The sequence below is a fragment of the Anabrus simplex genome, chromosome 2 (genome assembly GCF_040414725.1).
Source record: "Anabrus simplex isolate iqAnaSimp1 chromosome 2, ASM4041472v1, whole genome shotgun sequence".
NCBI lineage: Eukaryota > Metazoa > Arthropoda > Insecta > Orthoptera > Tettigoniidae > Anabrus > Anabrus simplex.
The window spans coordinates 1036125948-1036148003 of NC_090266.1; the positions used below are offsets into that span (position 1 = coordinate 1036125948).

The 22056-nt window shown below is 40.3% G+C and overlaps 1 protein-coding gene across 1 annotated transcript in view; it reads right to left on the bottom strand.

Annotated features, from left to right (window-relative positions):
• The window catches only part of LOC136863264 (prohormone-1), a 319028-nt gene extending 297381 nt beyond the window's left edge, over nt 1-21647 (bottom strand). Inside the window, exon 1 of the mRNA XM_067139648.2 lies at nt 21515-21647. The gene's annotated coding sequence lies outside the window, so the exon portion shown is untranslated. The remainder of the gene's footprint in view (nt 1-21514) is intronic.
• Nucleotides 21648-22056: the final 409 nt, after the last annotated feature.

Below are 22056 nucleotides of genomic sequence, written 5' to 3' on the forward strand. Positions count from 1 at the left end.
AGGTAAAATAGGTAAGATCAAAGTGCAGCGAACTCGTAAATATCCTTGTAAACATTGTATGAACTACGTGATCAAAGCCACGGTCGTTTAGTGCTGCAGGTTTATTGAAGTGCGTGTTTCTCAAACAGCGGTCCATAGTTCTGTTACAAAATCTTAAGTCCTCCACTTCCACGAAATCTAGCTTTGTCTTCTCTGCAATTTTATCAGTCACGAAGAATAGCTTATATGCTGTTCGGTCAAGCAACTTGGATTCAAAAAAATGATCAAAACCGTATTTATTACGGATATGCATATGACTAGTATTTGGGGGAGTAGACATATTATAATTTGCCAATTTTCCAATGGAAATATATTTACGGATACACAAGTTATCTGATTCACGAGTGGAGCGCATAAATCAAACGTTATTGGCAAGGAAGTTTGACGTAATAGAGCGCTAGATGTTATCTCAGTTACGAGGGAAGCTTTCGTGTCTCTCTAAGAAAATCGTCACGAAGTTTTCTGTGATCAGCCAACAAGGGACTAGTGTGACGTAAAGCATTTCGCGTTCATCCACAACCTGTAAAACAATGTTTACCGCGCGACTGTAAAAGCTGTTCTCGTAACGTGGCAAACACATGTTATCTGAGGGCCGTGATGCCGTTATGTAACACTGCGTATGCCTGGCAGGAATTTTGCCGTAAGTACATCAGTGACTGTTAATTCAGCAGTCTGATTCAGGACATGGGCGTGTTCCTATACAAACGAATACCGCGTCTGAAATACGTGTACATTTTTGTGTGTTTGGCAAAATGTCTTGTAATCCTCATGCTGTAGTACGGGTACTGGTGAATTAGCAGAATTATCAAGTGGACAAGAAACCTCCAATATACTGTACATTGGCGGGTGATTTTCACAGTAGTTCTATAACTTACTGGAGCAACATGTTCGTGGCAGCGCAGTCATTGTTGTGACGAGCTCCAGTACCAATGCATTTTCACCCCCAGAGTGGAGCGAAGAATTATCAACATACAACTTTGTGAAAAAGCTTTGCAAAGTATTTCTGACTGTGGAAATATTGAAAAGAATTCCGTTTCAAAACCTGCCCGAAAAGTCAAAACATCACCGTAGAAAGTGAGGCAATTAGTAGAGGCATTTGAGAGAGTTGGAACTATAGAATGCAGAAATGCTAGAATTCGATAGCATATTTACACCACTCTCCAGAATGTGCGTGACATAGGGCACTAAATTTTCTATTGGCATTTCAAGAAATGAGCGAATGAAGCAGTCATCCTCCTGGACATTCCCAGTTTTAAAGCCAGCAAGCATTTCTGACAACAAACCAAGTGCCGCTATAAAATAAGACCACGTGTGATCACGAGGTTAGTCACCGCCGTGATAGCAGAGCATTGTAGTTTGTACTCAAAGCCAGAGCCCCCACTTTTGCTAATGGAGTCGATGTCGACATGGTGTTTAAATACCTCTTATTTCTTAGGCACTGTGTGTTTGGCAGGTTAGGACTGGAAACATTACAGCCGCGCGCCCTACTGTTGCGGGGTTGCGGGTGATTCTGAAATGCCGCACTTCACACTAGACACTTTTGGTATCTTGCTTGTTCACCGAAGAAGGTTTCACGACGATTGTCGTTGGGAGCCCCGAACGCTTGTATTGTTAGTCGAGAATATAAAAGGAACGGTCATCTTCAGCTTTCTTTTAATGATACAGCGGACTTATGTCCTCTTGTTCAAAAATACGTAAATTATCTCATTCGTACAAACTTGTTAGAATGCCCTGGGGTATCCCATAGCTTTCGTTGAGACAAAAATTGACTTTGAGATCAATCTGATGTCATTAACACCTCTTCATTTTCTTCGTGCATTTCTTCAATGCAGTGCGTAATAATAGAAGAGAATACGCTACTTTTCTGAAGCAATGACGCAGAATATCAGAAGATGTGATCTTACTAGGTAATACAAGTAGTTGATCGATTTTAAGTAGTTCAAATCTCTTTGATCATCAGTCCTGTCTACTTGATTTCGAAGAGAATTTTGAATAATAGAAATTTAAAAAATAATAAAACAAATGTTTATTATTATTAATATTTATTATTAATAATTATTTATTAATAGTATTTAATACATTTAGCCATGGAGCTGGACACGATAGGCAATTAATACGGCTGAGGAGGTATTTACGCTGAACAAGTGGCACCCCAATACCTATAAACCGTTTGACTGGGGAGAAGTCCTTTAGGTAAGCCATGACCCGTAGTGTACTATATGTGCTACAGATATTTCTGTATTATGTGGAATTATAATTATGTTTAGATTTAGCAACGAAAATGTTTACCAGGATTTAGAAGCATGTGCTACTTCAGTAGTCGACTGCACATAGGGTGGAAGACGTTGTGTAAGCGATAGGTAGTCACTATTAGAGCGGGTAACCGGGCAGTGAATTTCAAAATAGTAGAAAATCAACGGTCAACCATGTATTGTTATTAATTATTCATTAATAATGTTTATTATTATTATTATTATTATTATTATTATTATTATTATTATTATTATTATTATTGTTATTATTATTATTATTATTATTATTATTATTATTATTATTATTATTATTATTATTATTATTATTATTATTAGATACCCCACGTACCTCAATTATATTCTGATATGGGGTTCTTTAAAATGCTATAAACCTACTTTTATATGTTTCTCGCATTTAATTTTTGTGTGGAGTTAGCGTGTCCGTATCTTACCTGGAGGCACGTGGTTCAATAATAATAATAATAATAATAATAATAATAATAATAATAATAATAATAATAATAATAATAATAATAATAATAATAATAAATAATTCAGCAAGCAGAACTTCACATGCACACTAAGTTCAAGATATTAATCAAATTTTTCTAAGCTTCTCTCACTTAAAATATCAATATGGACTCCTCCATCGGTCAACACATGAAACATTTCCCATTTCATTTTGTTCGAACAAGCAATTCAAATATGCTTCATGGTGTGGGTTACTGTAGTCACGTCCTAGCTTGTGAACCATGGTCAACGGCTGAGTAGCCTAGTAAGTAGTTCTAATCATCAGAATGCCGGATGGTATGGAATAGGAATAGGGCACCTCGAACATGTTCTGAGTCATGGCCATCCTAGTGCTCAGGTAACTATGACTATACCTTGGTCCCGGTAGAATTCTCACTGGTACTATGTGTAGGTAGGGTAGCATCCCTCTTCACAGAGTTTTCCGAGCACAGAATATTTTAAGCAAGCCTAGGTCCTACGGAAATAACCACGGGTGAGGGATTCCTTGGAAATCATTTACCAAACGAAATGGAATGGGGAGCTATCAATAGTTATGAGGGTTATGGAAGAAAGAAGGTAGAGGATACGTATGGATGTGTTAGGAGTTAATGATGTTCCGGTAAGGGAAGATAACGAGGAAGGGATAGGGGTTATAAAGTGTTCTTAACAAATGTTAAAAATGAGAGAGAAGATTGTGTGGTAGGATTATTAATCGGGGATACTATTGTACGCAACATAGCTTCTGTTAGGCACGTAAATGAGCGAATGATGTGGGTAGACTTAGCTGTTGGAGAAATTAGGACGACAATTGTCAGGGTGCAGATGAGGATGAAACTTACAAATTTTATGAAGAACTAAATGACATCGCAGTCAGGGTCAACAGCAAGGATAATATAGTGCTATAATAATGATAATATCGTGTGGGCTCAGGAGAGGCCTGGTACAAGTCTTTTTCTTTGACACCCGTAGGCGACCTGCGCGCCGTTTTGGGGATGAAATGATGATGAAGACGACAAGCCCCGTGCCAGGGGAATTAATCAATTATGGTTAAAATTCCTCACCCTGCCGGGAATCGAATCCGGGACCCGTGTGACCAAACGCCAGCACGCTAAACAATTAGCCATGGAGCCGGGCAATATAGTGCTAATTGGGCAATTCCAATGCGAGAGTTGGAAATAGAACAGAAGGATGTGAGAAGGTGATGGGTAAATGTCAGGAACATATGAAGTCTAATACGAATGGGAAGCGTTTATTGGACCTCGTTGCTAGTACGGTATTAATAATGATGTTACTTTGCTTTATGTCCCACTAACTACGTTTATGGTTTACCAAGACGCCGGTTTCCGGAATTTTGTCCCGCAGAAGTTCTTTTACATGCCAGTAAATCTACCGACACGAGGCTGACGTAATTGAGCACCTTCAAATACTACCGGACTGAGCCAGGATCGAACCTGCCAAGTTGGGGTCAACCCTCCGAGCTACTCAGCCCGGCTCGTACGGGATTAGCAGCTATGAACGCATTCTTCAAGCAATAGGCATAATGCTACACATATGAGGTAGGAGCACCAGATCCATAATGGAAATAAACAAAATGAAATATCTTAAATTACCTTGAATTCAGGAAATCTGTTAGGAATGCGTAGGTATTCAGGGGTTTTTCTGTGATACATAACGCTATCTGATCTGTAGTGAACTAAGTATCTCTAGGCCGAGGGGAGGGAAAGTGAAATCTGCCTTCAGGCGAGTAAGGATACTTAATTTATAGGACGAGTTATTTAGACACAGGTACATGGATATAATTAGAGATAAGTTCCGGGCGATAGACATTCAGCAGTTTCAAAATATTGAAAGAGAATGGGTGGCATAAATTGATGCTGTAATAGAAGCAACCAGGGAATGGCAAGGAAGAACTGTGTATAATGATGGGTTAAAACGTACAACTTGTTGGAGTGATGAAGTGAGGGCAGTTTGAAAACGTAATAGAAAGGCGTATCTTAAAATGTTAGAAAGTAAGGCCTGATGTAGACATGGAGCTGTACGTAGATGGAAAAAGCATAGTGCAAAACAAATAATTGTTGAATCCAACAAGAAGTCATGGGACGATTTAGATAATGACCTGGAAAGGCTAGGTCACGCGGCAGGGAAACCTTTCTGACCAGTAATAATGAATCTTAAAAATAGAGGCAGAACGGAAATGAAAAGCGTTTTGGGTAAATCAGGGGAACTCACATTAGATTCGAGGGAATCTCTGGACAGGTGAAAGAAATGTTTTGAATATCTTCTCAAGGTAAAAGTAAATCTTTGTGTCGACGTCGTGAACAACCGAGCTCATGGAGCGGAGGACAATGGCGTTCGTGAAATTAAACTTGAGGAATTGGAAAGGCTGGTAAACAAATTCCACTGCCGTAAAGTTGCAAGAGGAGATGAAATTAGACCTGCAATGGTGAACGATAGTCGGAAGCAGTGATGAAATGGCTTTACAGCGTGATATGATAATCATGGAATGCTAGTAATGATGATTGGACGGAAGTAGTAATAGCACCTATAAATGAGCTAGTGAATATGAACGACTGCAACAACTATCGAGGTAATTCATTGATCAAAATACCAGGCAGGGTGTTCATTGACATTTTGGAGGAGAGGGTGCAGAATAAGTTGCACAAAACCACAATGTTTTCAGATAACAGAAGGGCTATCAGGATAAAATTTTTAGAATGCAATAGGTAACTGAAGAATGCTATTAGAGAAATAGGCAGTTATGTTCATATTTCGTAAATGTAGGGAATCTATATGACTGAGTACCGAGGGAAAATATGTTAACTGTACTGCAAGATTATGGGATTAAGGATAAATTTTTAAAAACAATCAAAGGCATTTATGTTGATAACTGGTCTGCAGCGAGAATTAGCGGTATAACGAATTCTAGGTTCAACGTAATTACAGGATTTAGCCAAGGATGTAATCTTTCACTTTTTTGTTCATAGTTTGCCTGGATCATCTATTGAAAGGCATAAGGTTGCAGGGAAATGTTCAGTTACGTGGAAATGTGGTAAGCAGAATGGCCTATGCCGACGACTTTGTATTAATGGTGGACGCGCTGAAAACCTGAAATCCAGTATCTTGGAACATGAACATTTCTTCAGCGAGTATAATATGAATTTTTTTTTCCCGGACTAATGTGATCTCTAGTGAAAATGTTTTAAGGTGCATCTCCCTTCCAAATGTATACCTATTTTCGTACAGACATGTATTTGGGGACATGAAATGTTGCGAAATAAACACAATTTGTTGCGAAATTTGTTCTTTTTTAGATTACTATATTTTTTCACCTTTTCCCTTCCATTTCAAGCTTCAACACCTTTTCTCTCCACTTTTATCTGCGTTTTTAAATGATTGTACAGAACACATTTTCTCTTCTTGAACAGAATTTTAAATTTGTGTTTACCGGGCGAGTTGGTCGTGCGGTAAAGGGTGCGCAGCTGTGAGCTTGCACCCGGGAGATAGTGGGTTCGAACCCCACTGTCGGCAGCCAGAAGATGGTTTTCCGTGGTTTCCCATTTTCACAGCAGGTAAATGCTGCGGATGTACCTTAATTAAGACCACAGCCGCTTCCATCCCACTCCTAGGCCAATCCCATCGTCGCCATAAGACCTATCTGTGTCAATGCGAAGTAAAGCAAAATTTAAAAAAGGGAAATTTTGTTTAATCAGAAGTCAACAACAGTCAATAAGTAAATTTTAAAATATAATTTAAGGCAACCTGCGAAATCAAATTAAAATTTAAAAAATGATGCTGCAACAGTTTAAACTAAGTTCAGTTAATACTGGCTTGAATTTAACGTTTCCATCCATCGACTGTGTACCATCTTGTTGGCCGTGTTAGTGATTTACAAGTCCAACCCCGAGTGTATTTTTCACAACATGAAATCATACCGACTGGAAAGAAGAAGAGAAGTTGTGATTCGGAGCTTGGAAGATGTTGGTGAATGTTAAGGAGAACCTTGATGGATTTGCTAAAGACAAATTTGAATTAAATTGGAAGAACAATTCAGCTGTGGACTTTGTGAGTGCTGACAGTATGTCTTCGTTGCCGCGACAAATGTTGGAGATATACTGACCCGCAGCACATACGTTATAAAGAGCGAGAATGCCACACAATAGTGCACAATATTACCGGTAAAAGTTCTAAGCTAAAATATTTCACTTACGAGATTTTTTCCCGGCAGCGACAATATGCCACATTGGTTTCTTTAAATGTCCAGCAGAGTATCTCTATATACCAGGTGGCTCACGGACGCCGTGCTTTCTACTTATAGATGTCCCGCATGCATAAGTGATGTGTGGGGTGTCTACCAACTGATTTTAACACGGGAACTACTGCCAGCGGGCAGGTTACGTCAGAATATGAAGAGATAAGAAACAGAGTCACACTCGCAGCATGTTACTCAGCGCTGCAGGTCGAATGCATCCCTTGCATTCGTAAACATCGTTTTCGACCGCATAGTTCTAGGCTGGTGTATGCTACAGCCGCACTATTTTTGCTGTCTGCATATCGGCAATGGCTAATGTGATCAGCAGTGGTGAATACATAGACATCATTTTAAGCTGGACAATCTGGTCGGAATGCAACAGAAGCTCCAAACTGACGTACGCCTTCTACACACATATTTCGCCGAACAGTATTCGTTTTTGTTGAATGCAATCATCTCTTTTATCGAGTTCAGTGTCTGCATGTGTCTAAATTAATAAGTTATTAGATTTCATTTACTGCATCTTTGGCGTGTCTACAAACAGTAGCGGCGGTAAGAGGGTGGGGCGAGGAGGGACAGTCGCTCTCACCCGCACTTTGTAGGGTAAATATGACATTTATTCCATTTTAGCCAGCTCGAACTAGGAATTATTTTAAAAAAATGCTATTTGTACAAGCCTTGTTGTCTTATATGCTAAATCCTTCCTTTATTGTATAGCGCTACGGTGAGTAGTGGAGACGTTGCATGTGCTGTGAGGAAGGGTAGTAGGGGTACAAATTTTTGCCGAGGTCGTGGCCACGGAGTTATAATTCACCCGCTTGCCGCGCTCATTCGTCAGTCTGGCAGTCTCTTTATTGTCAGTTAGTTTCCTAGTGTGTATTCTAATACTAAATGATTATTAATTGCATAATCATGCCGTACATTTAGGGGGATTTGGCCGTGGGGTTACGGGCGCGCAGTTGTGAGCTTGCACTCGGGAGATAGTGGTTTCGAATCCCATTGTCGACACCACTGAAAATGGTTTTCCGTGGTATTCCATTTTCATACCGGGCAAACGCTGAGGCTGTACCTTAATTAATGCCACGGTTGCTTCCTTCCCATAAGTTCTATCTGTGTCGGTGAGACATAAAGTCAATTGTAAAAACAGATATATTTAATTGTAATTGTAATTTTAACGCGAGAGAATACCGAGTTTACATTCACCGGACTAAATTATTTCGTTTGTATTATGCTTTTTTGTAAGTAAATGTAATTAATCAGCCCCGTAGATTAGGCCTATTCGTAATAATAGTTTTTTTTTTTTTGAGATTTTGATTCAATGCTGTATAATTAAATTTTCACCAGGTCTCACAAACATACTATGTGGCATTTACATAATAAATAACATAACACAAAGAAATAACTTAGGAACGTTGGTATTAGCTCCTGTTGAAATACGATTACAACTGATTTTTTTTACAATTGGCTTTACGTCGCACCGACATAGATAGGATTTATGGCGACGATGGGACAGAAAAGGGCTACGTGTGGAAAGGAAGCGACCGTGGCCTTAAATAAGGTACAGCCCCAGCACTTGCCTGGTGTAAAAATGGGAAACCACCGACAACCATCTTCAGGGCTGCTGACAGTGGGATTCGAAACTACTAACTCCCGAGTGCAAACTCAGAGCTGCACGCCCGTAACCCCACGCCACCTTACCCGGTATAATTACGTAGAAGTACGGCATGATTATGCAATTAAAAATAATTTAGTATTTGAATACTCACTAAGAAACTAACAGACACTAAAGAGACTGCCAGACTGATGAATGCGCGCGACAAATGGGTGAATTATAACTCAGTGGCCACGACCTCGGCAAACAATGTATACCCCTACTTCCCTTCCTCACAGCACAGGCAAAGTCTCCATTACTTGCCGTAGTGCTATACAAATATGTTAGCGGCGACGAACAGCATTTTGTGCCTATTTGCGTCAATAATTATATAAATAATTAAAGAAAATAAACGATGGAATTAGCAGATAAGGTAACAAGGTTTGTACAAACAGCTTTTTAAAATAATTCCTAGTTCCAGCTGTCTAAAGTGGAATGAAAATGTAGTGTGTACTGCCGAAGTGGAGGGGGGGGGGCGACTGTCCCACCTCGCCGCACCCCCTAACCGCCGCTACTCTTTGTAGACACGCCAAAGGTGTAGAAAAGGAAATCTAATAACTTACTTATTTATACACGTGTAGACATTCCACTCGATGGAAGAGTTGCATGTATGAAACAAAAACTAATACTGTTCGGTGAAGTACGTATGTAGAAGGCATACGTCTGTTTGGAGCTTCTGTTGCATTTCGACCTGATTGTCCAGATTAAAATAATGTCTGTGTATTCACCGCTGCTGATCACACTAGCTACTGCCGATATGCAGACAGCAAATATAGTGCGGCTGTAGCATACACCAGCCTAGAACTATGCGGTCGAAAAAGATGTTTGCAAATGCAAGGGGTGCATTCGACCGGCAGCGCTGAGTAACATGCTGCGAGTGTGACTCTGTGTCTTATACATCTTCATATTCTGACGTAACCTGCTCGCTGGCAGTAGTTCCCCTGTTAAAATCAGTTTGTTGACACCCCACACATCACTTATGCATGCGGGACATTTATAAGTAGAAAGTACGGCGTCCGTGAGCCACCTGGTATAAGGATCTATTGACCCCCCCCAAATGAAACAGCGACATACTGTGAAAAACATAGAAAAGTTGTGTGTAATCCAATATAAGAAGTGTGCTAATTATTATAACTCAGTAAATGGGATAAGGGAAGTTCACGTAACTTCTTAAAATATTAATAACGTGATTCCATCAAAACTATTTTTTGCACCTCTTGATCTGTATTTTCAGAACATTTTCCCCCCTTTTGTGACCGTACTTGCAACCTCAAAATCCTTTCCCTATTGATGTCAGTGGGGAAGAGTCTCAAGAGAACTAAATGTCAGTTTGGGAATACGAAACTGGAACTGGTAGATTTTTGAAATATTTAGCAGGTCTATTCTCCCAGGCTGGTAGTGAGATTGAATGAAGGTGCAACAAAACTAATACGGCGAGCTCGCAGTTGCAGTCAGTGGTATTCTGTAAGTAAGGAGTCCGCACCAGGACGAAACTATGTTTACACTGTTCTGTTTCCTGACCAACTTTGTTGCACGAAGTGAAAGCTGGGTTGACTCAGAATATCTTACTCATAATTTAGAAATAACAGATAATGAAGTAGCGAGATTTATAGCAGGTACAAATAAGTGGGAACAATGATTGGAGCGTGCTCGGAATGAGGAGATAAATGTTAAGTTAGAAATGAACTCGATGGATGAAGCGGTGCCCATAAATCGGCTTCGGTGTTGGGTTCATATGAGGCGAATGAAGGAAGACAGGTTCCTTAAAGGAATGATGGGCTCGGTCATAGAGGGTAATATAAGTAGCGTAAATCAAGTCGGCGATGATTACTCACTTTTAAATGATTTAAGGATAAGAGGTATGGAGCTAAACGAGGTCAGAGAGTAAGTTACAAAAAGGTAATTGTGGAGGTGTTTATTAAATTCACAGGTTCTCGCAGACTGAACGCTGAAAAGTATAACAGTCCTAAATGAAGATGCATGATGTCGGTATGCAATGATTCAAATAAGAGGACGATGTTCTTGATGTTTGACCCTTGAAACGATCATCATCTTAGTGATCATCATCATCATCACCAACGTAAACAAGGAAGGAAAGAACCATAAAGAAAAAAATAGTTAGGTAAAATTTATAACCTTCAGCCAACAGCTACATTGGAATGGTTTGTTGGAGTTAAACGGTCAGCTTCTTAGGATAAAATTCATTTAAATATTTACAGGAATTCTAGACCCTGTTGCAAAAGTTGAATTGAATTGAAGCAACTAGGTCATGTTTGAGAAATGTTTGATCCATTGTACGCTCAGAAGATAAAATTAGAGTTATATAGCATGACTTGAAGAAATGGACCTGAGAATTACCTCCGTGAAAAGTCTCGAAAGCTTGAATTGAACAGCCACAGGAGAATGATCTGCATTTGAAGAACAATTCAAAACCGAAAAAGTCTATATTTTAAAAAAAGGTTACAACAAGAAGCTGACCGTTTAACTGCAGCGAAGCATCCCAATGTACAGTAGCTGTTGGCTGAAGATTATACATTTTATCCATCCATCTTTAATCAGACAGCACAAAATGGAGTAAAATTGCCATCTCATATGACGAATCAAATATTGTCCTCTGTTGGGCATGGATGACATACGGGGCAGGGTTGTATTAAAGTGTTCATAAGTATTCGATGTACCCATCGGCTATTTCATTTGCCAAGTAACTGAAGATTTTTCTCCTGACTGATTGCTAGATATCTGGGGGACCGAATACAGCACTTGATTTTAATAATAAATTAAATTCACCTCCTCCTTCAGTCTTCGTATGATTGTTTGACGTGTTTGACGATTGAAACATGCGAACTCCATTTGCTCATAACAGTCGGCTTTGTGTAGATTTACTGATATTTCTATGTCTTTCTCTTACAGCCACTTCTAGTATGTATACTATATACGGATTTTATTTACAATTGTAATTCACCCCAGCGATTCCTCTTTCGTTGTATAAAATTATCACCTTAGCAAATTAATTTTGAAATTTTTCATACTTCGACCGTATGATTATCACAATTCACTATATTAATGTTAAATTATAGCTTCTTTTTTGCTACGGGCTTTACGTCGCACCGACACAGATAGGTCTTATGGCGACCATGGGATAGGAAAGGCCTAGGAGTTGGAAGGAAGCGGCCGTGGCCTTAATTAAGGTACAGCTCCAGCATTTGCCTGGTGTGAAAATGGGAAACCACGGAAAACCATCTTCAGAGCTGCCGACTGTGGGATTCGAACCCACGATCTCCCGGATGCAAGCTCACAGCCGCGCGACTCTACGCGCACGGCCAACTCGCCCGGTAAATTATAGTTTCTAAACAAACTAAATCCCGCATGTGAATGAACGAAAATGACTAAAACTTTAGTGAGACCAGAAGATCAGTTTATGAATTGCGTCAGACCCGAGGTACTTCTGTTCCGTGCGTACAAGTGGGTCGATAACCAATGAAGTGCGTGATCAACGCTTAATTGAAGATGAACTTGCATCAGGTTAACTAGGGGGTAACGTATGTTTATTCCTGCATGTATCAACTTCAGTTTACTGTTACTGGAGCAAAGTATCAGCCGGGATTCCGAGGCTAAAACTCAATGGCTCATTTCCCACGGTATTTTTTTATGTCCATATATAATGCATAGTTTTGAAAATATTTCTTGTTGATAAAACATGTACAATTCCGATACCAACTTGAACTTCAAGACCTTCAGTTCTTAAACTCGGTGTGATTTGTAATGAAAGTAATGATCATTTCCAAGAATAAATCGCAGGCATCAACATTTATTGAGAATCAAATTCTTTTCTAGCTGAAGAAATTTTGTTTATGGAGCACTAGATGAACAACAGCAGGGGCGTGTGGAGTAATTCATCGTTGCGTCTGCAAAAATCACTATGTGAAATATTTTAGCTTAGAACTTTGAACGGTAACGTTCTCTCATCTAACCAAACCCAAACCCATGGTGCAACAACCGAGAAGGGACATGGCCTATCAAGCCACCGCTGCTCATCGCGAAGGCCTATATATCATGAAGTGTCGTGTGGTCACCACGACGAATAATCTCGGTCGTTATTCTTGGCTTTCTAGACCGGGGCCGCCAACTCACCGTCAGATAGCTCCAGAATTGTAGTCACGTAGGCTGAGTGGACCTCGAACCAGCCATCAGACCCAGGTAAAATTTCCTGACCTTGCCGGAAATCGAACCCGAGGCCTCCAGGTAGGGGGCAGGCACGCTACTCCTCACACCGCTGGGCCGGCCGTTCTGTCATTTAAGATTGAAAATTGTCAAGGAATTCTCGCTCGTCATAACGTATGTGCTGCGGATCAGTATTGCTCCAAAAATATTATCATATAGCGGTTTACGCAGGCACAGCGACGAAACATTATAAATTCAGTAATTAACACTGACGAATGCTTTCTATCTTCATTGCGATTTCTAAGAACACAGCCCCAAGTTGTTGTACTCTAATATTCACCACCGGTGACAAGGATGTGACGACAGTTTAGGAGCTGTTTCAAATAGGTTTTGGCCTTGAAAACTAGAAAAAAACTTCGTGGAATTCATCGTTCAGACATTCTCACTTCTTCCACAAGGATGGAAATAATTGTCCCCTTGGCTAAATATCATGGGATCGTATCGAGAACTGACAACTTAAATTTGAAATTTGGGTCACACGGAACCTTCACAAACCTTTTGCCATTTATAGTACCTCTATCAGTATCTAAATTGTGTTTTGTTTTTATCTCTCTCTCTCTTCTCTCTCTCGCCCTGTGTCTCTCTCCACCCCTCCCTCCCTCATTTAAGTTTTTTACATCATATTTGCTCGGGGCATCGGCCCATGTTGAATCAGCCAATCGCATGCATTGATTCTATGAAAATTCGCAAACCTTAGAGAGAATGTTAATAACATTCCTTTACAGTTGATTAGAATATCGTGACAATATGTAGCTTGAACTTATTGAGAGTATGATAATTTTACTCGATTTGACCTACTAGAGTTAGTAATGGTCTTGTTGAGTTCGCTTAGTTGTGAACTTGCTTCTCGGGGATGGAGGGTTCAAATCCCACCATCGGTAGCCCTAAAGATAGTTCTCCTTTGTTTTCGATTTTCACACCAGGCAAATGCATGGGCTGTACCTTAATTAAGGCTATGGCTTTTACCTTCCCATCCCTAGCTCTTTCCAATCCATGCGCCGTAGAAACCATTCAAGGGCGACCTAAAACAAGTAGCAAAAAAGAAGAGGGAGTATTATTTGGTGTCACAAACGAGAATGAATATGCTGGAGGTGTAACATTCTACCACCCACATTTCAGTAGAGAGGGTACTTCATTTTACGTAACAAAGAATGAAGTATGAATGAAATATTTCCCAATTTATTCATTGAAAATCGCCAAAAGAAGATAATTTTTAAATCTCACAGTGGATCTTCTTTCTCCCATTCCTTCTTTCTTTATGCGTTTGTTTAAATATTAATTTTGCCAACTTCATTTGAGAGACCCAAGAATAATAACTACCGGGCGTGTTGGCCGTGCCGTTAGGGGCGTGCAACTGTGAGCTTGCATCCGGGAGGTAGTGGGTTAAAACCACACTGTAGGCAGCCCTAAATATGGTTTTCCGTTGTTTCCCAGGCAAATGCTGGGGCTGCACCTTTCTTATCCCATCGTCGCCATAAGACCTATCAGTGTCGGTGCGACGTAAAGCAAATAGTAAAAAAAATGCTTCTCCTCTTTATCAGTTTACCCTCCAGGGTTGGTTTTTCGTAAGGACTCAGCGAGGGATCCCACCTCTACCGCATCAAGGGCAGTGTCCTCGAGCTTCAGACTCTGGGTCGGCGGATACAACTGGGAGGATGACCAGTACCTCCTCCAGGCGGCCTCACCTGCTATGCTGAACAGGGCCTTGTAGGGGGATGGGATGATTGGAGGGGATAGACAAGGAAAGAGAAGGAAGCGGCCATGGCCTTAAGTTAGGTACCATCCCGGCATTTGCCTGGAGGAGAAGTGGGAAACCACGGAAAACCACTTCTAGGGCGGCTGAGGTGGGAATCGAACCCACCTCTACTCAGTTGACCTCCCGAGGCTGAGTGGACCCCGTTTCAGCCCTCGTAACACTTTTCAAATTTTGTGGCAGAGCCGGGAATCGAAGCCGGGCCTCCGGGGATGACAGCTAATCACGCTAACCACTACACCACAGAGGCGGACCAAGAATAATACACTGCTCCATTTCACATTTTCAAAGCAACATTCAAGATGTAGGAACGTACTGGAACATACGTTTTACGTATTATGCTTTAAAAGTAAGATGTGATTTTCGAAGCCGTATGGGGAATTTTGAGGCAAAGAACCGAATAAGTTCTACCGTCTCGATTTCTTCTTATTGGTAGGATTCTAAATATGAAAATACTGTTATATAAATCTGTTCTTCCTCATCATTGACATTATCTTCTTGGTAGGGGTGAGTCCCGAAGTGTCCTGTCCCTTGGCTGAAAAGTCAGCCTTGTGGCCTTAGGTTCTAGGAGCACTGTGTTCGAATTCCGACTTGATAGATGAATTTAACCGTATGTGGTTAATTCTTCTATCTCGGGGTCTGGATGTTTGTGTTCAGATTCATTCATACACATTATACTATCAAATACCAAAGCAACTCGAAAAATGGTGAGTAAATTCTACACCATTCGTTTGGCGTCAGGAAAGGCATCCTACCACAAAACTGAGCTTAATCCACGTAAGGTTTCGAGCTCATGTAATTGCAAGACGTCTTGAAACAGAAGGAGGGACGATTCTCGAAATGATCTATTGCATCGATTATACAACTCTATCCAGGTTTCATGAAAATTATAACTACCGGTATGCCTATTCATCTTGTGCTTACTGATTAAAGAAATACACGAATCTATTCGGAAACAGTGAACCCTGAATCTCGTAAGGTGATATTAAAGCGGGACAAAGAGAACCTCGCACGCGAACAGACAAGTGACCTGGCGTGGCTCGTCCTATGTAGACCTATTCGTGGGTTCGCTGAGTCCCTTATAAAATTAACACTGGCGTTTTATTCTTAAGTTCATTACGATTGTTCAAGATTGAGTTTAATTTGATTCCCCCCCCCCCCCCCATTCTTTAAAAGTTTCAGACAGAAAACACTAATTATTACGAGCCTACTCATTTTTTTTCAGATTCGTTTTATCGCGACGATGGGATAGGAAAGGGCTAGAAATGGGAAGGATCCGGCCGTGGCCTTAATTAAGGTACAGCCCCAGCATTTGTCTGGTGTGAAAATGGGAAGCAACGAAAAACCACCTTCAGGGCTGTCGACGTCCGACTCGTTGGCTGAATGGTCAGCGTACTTGCCTTCGGTTCAGAGGGTCCCGGGTTCGATTCCCATCCGGGTCGGGGATTTTACCCTTCATTGGTTAATTCTAGTGGCTCGAGGGCTGGGTGTTTGTGCTGTTCCCAACATCCCTGCAACTCCCACACCACATATAACACTATCCTCCACTACAATAACACGCAGTTACCTATACATGGTTGATGCGCCCACCCACCTCGGAGGGTCTGCTTTACAAGGGCTTCCTTCGGGTAGAAATAGCCACACGAAACTATTATTATTAGGGCTGTCGACGGTGGTGTTCATACCCACTATCTCCCGAATAAAAGCTCACAGCTGCATTACTCTAATCGCACGGCCAACTCGCTCGGTACTCATTTCTCTGGTGGGTTCTGCCTCCTCTGAACGCAAGTAAGTATTTTGGTAAACTTTGTTTCACAAGGCAACCTCAGAATCACCGGGCGAGTCGGCCGTGCGTTTAGGGACGCGCAGCTGTGAGCTCGCATCTGGGAGATAGTTGGTTCGAACTTGACTGTCGGCAGCCCTGAAGGTGTTTTCCGTGGTTTACCATTTTTACACCAGGCAAAGGCTGGGGCTGTACATTAATTAAAGCCACGGTTGCTTCCTTCCCACTCCTAGCCCTTTCCTATTCCATCGTCGCCGTAAGACCTATCTGTGCCGGTACGACGTAAAGCAAAATTGTAACAAAAAATCTTAGAATCAAGGAAACGTTGAAATTAAATTTTGAGAAATATTTAACACATCTCAAGGAATGCTCAGATTTATTTTTCTTCGCTTGCGCTGAATTTTTTTTATAATAAAAACTAATTATATATCAGTGACCGAGTCCATTGGCGATTCGTGCCCACATTTTTAAATATAATATTTTGCTCTTCAGCTGTTCATTAAGTGTGACAATAAATAAAATTTTTTCGTATCTTTCGAAATAAACCATATTAAAGCGCAAACCAACTGTTGCGAAATTTATCGCAACCATAAGCATAAAACACGGATGTTCAAACAAAAACGCAGCTGAGCCGCTGTAATTCATGAACGAGATCAGATGAACCCATAATTATTTTGGATTTTATAAATGAATTATTATTTACTTGGGAACTATTGACTTGTGGTAATTCCTTAAGTTGTAGTCTATAACGAAATGTATTCTATAGAAGGCTCCATTTCAGGACGGTAGGACAGACCAGTTGATCACTGTCGAAGTCATTAAAATATGTTAGATGCAGAATTCAATGAAAACGGTGTATGAATGAGAGGTACGAGACAGTGTGAAGACTTCATCGTCAAATTGGAGAGAACGCACCACAATTATGTGCCATAAGAATATGTACATTATTTACTTTTATTACAATTGACTTTACATCGCACCGACTCAGATAGGTCTTATCGTGACGACGGGATAGGAAAGGGCTAGGAGTGGGAAGAAAGCGGTTGTGGCCTTAATTAAGGTACACGCCGGGTTGAGTGGCTCAGACGGTTGAGGCGCTGGCCTTCTGACCCCAACTTGGCAGTTTCAATCCTGGCTCAGTCCGGTGGTAATTGAAGGGGATCAAATACGTCAGCCTCGTGTCTGTAGATTCACTGGCACGTAAAAGAATTCCTACGGGACAAAATTCCGGCACCTCGGCGTCTCAGAAAACCTTCAAAAGTAGTTAGTGGGACGTAAAAGCAATAATATTAGTTATTATTAATCAAGGTACAGACCCAGCAATTGCCTGGTGTGAAAGTGGAAAACCATCTTCAGGGCTGCTGACAGTGTGGTTCAAACCCACTATCTCCCGAATGTAAGCTCACAACTGCGCGCCCCTAACCGCATTGCCAACTCGCTCGGTAAAATGTAGCTCACTTACATGAACGCGAAAAATGACCAGCAACTAAGGCTATGGAAAGAAGTTGCCGTGTTACAGATATGTACGTTTTGAGGTAGTTCCTGGGATATACACTTATATACATCTTCATTTTATACTGTTATACCTTTTAGCATTCAGTCTGCAAGCCACTTTGAATTTCCTAACAGCCGGCAAAATCCTCCATTTGCAACTAGCTCTGTGGCCTGCTTTAGTTCAATACCCCTTATCATTAAATCATTGGAAACTGGGTCTAACCATCGTCATCTTAGTCTCTTCTACTTCCCATACCCTCCTTAGTCGAGTACATTATTCTCCTATGTAACCTCACATGATCCCGCCACCGAAGCTGATTTATGCGTACAGCTTCATCAATCAAGTTCATTCATAATTTAGCCATTATTTCCTCAATCTAAGTACCCTCCTGCCATTGTTTCCACCTGTTTGTACCTGCTATTATTCTTGCTACTTTAATGACTGTTACTTCTAACTGACGCATAAGATATCAAATATCCACACAGCGTTTACTCTTGTACAGAAAAATTGCTCTGAAAACAGACCGGTGTAAAGATGCTTTCGTCCGGGAGCTGACCTTTTACTTACAGAATGCTGTTGATCGCAACTACGAGCTCACTGCATTAGCTTTAGGTCACCTTGATTCAACTTCACTTACAATACTTCCACCCTGGGAGAATACACATTCTAAGTACTTGCAATCATCTGCCTAATACACACGAATAAATAAAAGAAAAATATATCGGTGTGATATCCATAACTGACGAGAAAATGGCATCTTATTCCACATTCGTAGCAGCAATAACATCCAACCAAAAGGTAGACGATTGTAGACTTTGGAGAAGGCTAAAATATCTTTGGATCAATACTATTAACAGTGACATAAAGTCAGGAATGCTGAGACCTTCCCAAGTGATGGATGGGATAAAATATTGATAGGAGATAAAATGAACAGATCCCTTAGTCTGAGGTGAGAAAATCTGCTAGGAATGAAATGTCTTCTATCCATGAACGTATGTTGATCGATGTTACACTGTGCACAAAAAAGTGGCATAAATCATATTGTAATGCCTTGGCCTCGAACAGAAATAGCTGACATGTGGTAACTTAGTAGTAATCATCAACGCCGATGTGTGAGATGTGAGTCACTAACCGTCGAATCAGGTTCTTCGCGAGGCTAAAATTATGATCTCTTGGCCACATTGTCAGGCTGCATAAGTAGAAATATTAGGCAATATAATAATTATGCAGTAAATTTACTATTTAATTGCCAAATTAGGTTTTGTTTTCTTATACAGCTCGTTATTCATTACTCTCCTGAAATTACAATATGAACAAGTCTAAAATTCCATTACCGAGGAGAGACCCAGTGAATTATCCAAATACGTAAATAAAATATCATTCAAGGAATTACTTACTAAATACCTTTACAACGACCCTCTGCTTATAATAATAATAATAATAATAATAATAATAATAATAATAATAATAATAATAATAATAATAATAATAATAATTTTCGGCTCCGTGATAGAATGGTCAGCGTACTAGCCTTCTGTTCAGAGGTGCCCGGGTTCGACTCAGGATTGAATCGGGAATTATAAAGTTTATAATGTCCTCTAGTTAGGGGGTTCTATAACCGTGTTTGTCTTAATGCACGTCTTCATCTAGGTACAACACATCACATAGCAGTGCATCAGAAAACTTGCAATAGTGAATATATCCCTCCACATAGGATTGACGTCAGGAAGGGCATCCGGTTGTAAAACTGAGCTTAATCCACAAATAGTCCCGACCTCAAGTGCACAAGAAAATAATAATAATAATAATAATAATAATAATAATAATAATAATAATAATAATAATAATAATAATAATAATAATAATAGTTCAGTCTCAGCAACGCATGTGGATGCACTTTAATTTGACGCCATCTGGAAGCTGGCTCGTCAATTTCGACGTTCCTTTGACTATAGGCCTACCAGGTGGCAGATTAAACCGAGTATCTCTTGGGCGTCTATGGCTGAGTTTTAATGATTTTGTTCGTGTAAACACCAAAATGTTTTACGAGAGATCTTGTACACATACGTACGACATGGTGTGTCGAATTAACTTTTCCTCGCCCTGCAAAAAACCCGACTGCCTCTGCCCGTTCCGAACCCTCTGTCTTGTGATGTGTTGGCGGACACTGTACCACCGATCCACAGAGGGAACTAAATATTATTATTAATTACTATAATTATTTATTAATTATAACAACAGACGGTATAGCGCTGGCCTTCTAAACTCGAGTTGGTGGTTTCGGTCACAGTTCACTCTGGTGGTTTTTGAAGGTGCACAAACATGCCAGACTTGTGTCGGTAGATTTAACGTTAGGTAAGAGAACTGCAGAGCAAAATTCGGGAAAAACGGCATCTCCATAATCTGTAGTAGTTAGTGGGACGTAAAACCAGTTATTCTATTTGTGCTAATAATAATGGCGTAAGGCCTCTGGCAAGGCCGGTGCAGGTTTTTCGAATTGACACCTATAGGCGACCTGTGTGCTTGTGAGAAAGGGGCCCTGCCTATGATGAATTCTACTTTTAAAATGTGGCACACACACCCAGCCCCCAAGGCAGATGAACTACCTAATTAAGGTTAAAATCACCGATACACCTGAGAATCGAACCCAGGAACTTTGCACCTGAGTTCTGCACGCTAACCATTTAGCCATGGAGCTGGACACCATTTCTACGAATTTGCCATCGTGTTACTATTTTTAAAATTTTTCAGAGTTTCAACAAAATCTAGTTACAACAAATGAATAAATGAATTTTAAAAAATAGGATTTTTCAATTGCCAAATTTACTTTTACAAATAATCTTTGGCCAAATTTAATTTTGTATCCCTTTTCATATGTGCAATTTCCTTTCTCAACAATGTGTGTTCATACATTTTTACTTCTTACTGGTACGTGATAGAAATTATCCTTACTTATGGAAGGGGCATGCACAATAAAACGTGCATCATTTATTTTATCACCCACAGCAAAAAAAAACAACATTTAGTATGCATCATAATATTCATTTGGCAGAAGCTAGTCAGTAGTTGTATAGAATTACAGAGTGTATTACCTGAAAGAGACGACAAATGAAATCAACTAGAAATTGACTATATTTATTCACCGGACTGAAAATATATACGTTGTGTAATGTGCCATAGAAAGGGAGAAAGTTGAATGTTGAAGGTGGGAAAAGTAAAAGAGAGAAACATTGCGTATATTTTCATATTACACTTTCAAAACCTGAAGATGTTCCCGGTCCACTACTCCAAAGTTCCCTCAAGTAATGTTACTTCGGAGTTCCATTGCTCCTTTCCTACTTCATATGTATATATTGGCAATAATTATTAACGGAATTGTATTACGAGTGAAAGAATACAGCGGCAAGATTTCGAAGAACATACATTTTCGTATGTATTTTATTGACCGTAAAACATTTTTTAAAAATTGATTTTGTAATAAATAAAAAGAATTGGAACATTACTTCCTCAAGATTGAAATGCAAATCCTAGGATTTTGAAAACGGGAGGGAATGTTCTTACCTCTCGTTGGCGGTAGCGAAGTTGTTGCGACGCGGGTTGTCTGGCGACGTGCTGACTCACTGGATACGCTCTTCAAGCTTGCTAGGCCTGTAGGACTCGCTACTCTATGCCTTACTGAAGAGAATTGCACCCTCTGATCCCACCCTTTATAAAACACACTTGTTACCCTCTCCTAGCGATCTTCCACCCCTCCAAGGTGCCCTTCTGCGCGCGTCTCTCCGCGTCACCCAGTTTGCTAGCCAATCATATCACACCAAACAAACCATTCGGAATCTAGTCGCTGATACGTACGTATATTCTGGAAAAACACCTACGATTTTATTATAATGACAGTTAGAACCTTTCATATACTCCCCGCCACCCACATACAAGAAACGCCTTCAGTTAAAAATACATTGCGAATCATATCGAACTAATGATACTGTATGTTCTGGTTTGAAAATCCAGACATTTTATTGTTTGAAATGACAAAAATTTATTCTTTTTTAAAAAATTGCTTTACGTCGCACCGACACAGATAGTTCATGGTGGCGATGGGATAG